This window comes from Macadamia integrifolia, chromosome 5, assembly GCF_013358625.1.
Source record: "Macadamia integrifolia cultivar HAES 741 chromosome 5, SCU_Mint_v3, whole genome shotgun sequence".
NCBI classification, from domain to species: Eukaryota; Viridiplantae; Streptophyta; class Magnoliopsida; order Proteales; family Proteaceae; genus Macadamia; species Macadamia integrifolia.
The window spans coordinates 29543576-29547095 of record NC_056561.1 but is presented as its reverse complement, the minus strand read 5'-3'; the positions used below and the strand labels follow the sequence as shown (position 1 = coordinate 29547095).

Sequence of the window (3520 nt, the reverse complement as noted above, 5' to 3'; positions counted from 1 at the left end):
CCTGCTACTTTACCTTATTAGTTGGCTAATTTTAGAGAACTGCGTGGGTTGCTTATTATGCTTAGTGTCTTGATTGATTTGTGCTAAGCCTAACACATATTTACTACCAGTTCCCTTTCCCATATCCCCATTTGACACTTGGATAGTTTAAATGTTTTTCATGCTTAGATTATTATTGACCGCTATTGCCCTGTTAATTAGTTTATTATCTTGCATGTTAAATCTGTACTTTGTTGAGCAACTTTGAACCCAACCCAATTCAACACCTATTGAGTATTCCTTATTCTAGTGGATTGACCCCTTGTAGGAAACCTAGTTGTCTAGGCACCCTCCCTACATCACTTTCCCTACAGCTCAAATGTTTTAAGAATACAAGTTTTATTTCAAGGTTTGGGATTTATGCTTTAAGTTTGCAGAATTTGAGTTGGTTCACACCACTAGTTTATAAAGCCCCATTTGTTTGCCAGAAAAAGGGGGTGGGAAAATTAAGATTGTGGGTCCTACACATAGTAGGGTTAAATTAAAAAAAAAAAAAAAAAAAAGAGGGAAGGGCTGTAAAACAAGGAGAACAAGAAAATTATGAACCCCAATAAGTCTCATATTTCCTTCAAAATTTCCACCTAAATAGGTAAGACTTTGTGAGTTACTGGGGGTGAGATAAATAGCTTGTCCCATTATAAGAAAAATAGCTTCACTGATTTCATAAGAATGTTCTTCAAGCTTGATATCATGATAATAAAAGCAAAATGAGTTTGCAAAAAGCTCCACAAAAAGGAAATCATCTTATTCTCATGGGATGCTGCTGCAGATGAAAAACAGTCCTGTTTAACTTGAATATTGTGTATTACAGCTGAACTTTGTGTTCACATACTTCTTAATATGCAGAATCATTATGGTTCCAATATTAATGAAATGTCTACCTTCTGAGTAGTAGAATGTAAAACTTTCCCTGAAGTCAATGTATTGGTTCATCCATCATTGGAAGCTTACCAATTAATACAAAGAGAATGGCAACATGATTCAACAGAGCCACATTTGAACTTTTATAGGTTTACAGGTGAAAGCCATTGTATACACACCACTACTGTCTCAATAATGTACAATTAACTTGCATCGAACAGTTTGGAACACCTGCATAGAAGAGGAAAAAACTCTTATAAAGGGCCAGGTGACTTCACAAGAAACTAAAGTAATTGCATTTTCTTTTACATAAAGACAAGTAAAGAGTTTGATCAGGGGCAACAGTTGGGGAAAACTCAAGGTCAGCTCGAAGTCGAGTTGACCCAGAAGATAGTCTTTTGGTTTCTTTGAAGCCAGGAAACATCCATGACCAACAGATACTAGGTCACAGTAGGCTGAGTTGAATAATAGCTGAAGGAATGGCTGGATGGAAAATAACTGGGAGTAGAAAAGTAATTATATGCAGTTACATAACAATATGGCCAGCTTCTCAATGTCCATACACCAGAACCTATGGAAAACATGTATGCCAGGGAAGGTCTCCAAGGACATGATTTAGGCAGAACCCAATTTGGCAAAGCCAAATCTGGTTGTCAAATTCTGAATTTACCTAAACATGCATGTGTTACATGACCCACCAAATGATGTGTCCAGCCAAGGAGACCTATTAGGCTGAAATCTGATTCAATTTGGATTTGCAAGTCAACGGAGAGAAGACCTATGGGTAATGATAACTAGGTTCATTGTTCTGCCTAGGGTTGTTGTCCAAAGTAGTTCTTGAGGGTTCATTCAACCTAGGAAAAGCAAGGTTATGAATCATAGCTACATAGGCATTCTCAATTGAAATAAGTCTTACAATACAGATAGTCAACCTATTACGTTGATCATTGAAGTTACTTTCTAGAACATTCTCCAAAGGAGGAATTTGAAGAGTGGTGGCACCAAGCCTGCCAGACATCTCCACATTTGCCATACCACACACCCACAGTCCTTTTGCTAATGACTCTTCTACAACCACTATTTGCCCAATACAGAAATTGTCTGTTTTGCTGTCCCGTATTTCCAAGTTGGACTTGCATACCTTCACTTCCTTTCACGCCTTCCATACAATATCTTTCAACCCAGTTGATATGTCCTTGTACAACTGCATAAATTTGAGATAGTTATTAGAACTAGAACTTAAGATGTCTAGTGAGTAACTAATAAAAAAAAATCCCCAATAAAGGAATGATGTCATAAAACTGAGTTGCTTTAGCTGATGATGAGGAGGTAAAATACAGTGCCATAATAGAAAACTACATAGTGCTAAGTAGGGTGTGCAAAGGCCAGCACATGAAGTCATAAGGCGTAACATTTGGCCAGGCTTGATTGGGTCTATTCAAATTTTAACAACAGCTCGGCCCAGGCCCGGTCAATGTGCACTCCTACAGCACTGCCAGCTTTCAAACAGAGCTTGAAGCTTTCTTCCCCCTCCACCACACCTCTTGGGCAGTACAATTCAAAGGAAAACGATAATGGAAAATAAGGCGCATATTTAACAGGGTTACTTTTGAAGCATATCAACAAGTGTTTTCTCCCAGCGTGTGATTATGGTGATATACATTGTGAAACTCCAGGGTATCTTCAGAAGACTTGCGAAGTTCGACAATAAATAAGGAAGGGGCAACCTCAAAAACCTGAGAACAGAATAATGGAAATGAAAGTTTTAAATCCATGAGCTAGGTTCCCAAGGGTTACGCAGCTGCACCATTTATTTCCAGTCAGGGAATCATTCCAGGCAGACAATGATCAAATGGAGAGAGAAGTACCTCTGTTGCAATGGACAACTGGCCTTTCAATCCAGTTTTTGAGCCCTCAAGCTTCATCTGAAATTAAAAGAGTTCCACCATGAGAATCAGAATAGTAAAGGGAACCCGTAGAACTGGTAAAAAAATTTCAAATCAACATCCACACTATCTCCACTCATCGCCATAGCAGACCCCCCTTGACCGCCTTGATTCGCCTAGGCGCCATGACAATTGACAACTAAGATGTTCACGAATCAGTGAGAGAGAAAGAAAGAGAGGACTTATTGTATACCTTGTAGTTTTTCTGCTTCACTCCAAACCCCAAGGGTGTGGCAGCTTCTTCAATTTTTGAGATAATCTCATTGGGAGGGCATTTAGATGTAATTCTCGTTTGCCTTTTAACAAGTCCCTGATCACCATGAAAATGTTAGCTGCTTCAAGGCAGCATCTAAGAAAAGATCACAAACCATTTGGGACCCAAAGAAGATAGATTGATATACTCTAATTACATTAAATAGTGTTGCATTAAACCTGACAACCATATGAGGTAGCCATGACAACTTTGTTGGACTCAGTCACTATCAGCTTCTTAATATTACTAGAGTTTTGTTTCTTTAATTGTAGACTGAGTTACACAGTTTGGGTAGGTTAGTATGACACAAAAATATGGTTTGATGTAGATTATGGACATAAACAAGTAGGAAAACCCAATTGTAAAAGGATGTCTTTAAGGGTTCTGCCTGAAGTCACCATGTGGGTATGAAAACAAGAAA

At 38.4% G+C, this 3520-nt stretch overlaps 1 long non-coding RNA gene across 1 annotated transcript; it reads right to left on the bottom strand.

The window, feature by feature from the left end:
• Positions 1–807: 807 nt before the first annotated feature.
• LOC122080198 lies at positions 808–3459 on the bottom strand. Its single transcript, XR_006140634.1, has 4 exons — positions 3040–3459; positions 2769–2825; positions 2042–2104; positions 808–1131 (listed from the first exon to the last, which is right to left on the bottom strand). It is a non-coding gene; the product is annotated as an uncharacterized LOC122080198 (long non-coding RNA).
• Between the last annotated feature and the right edge of the window lie 61 nt (positions 3460–3520).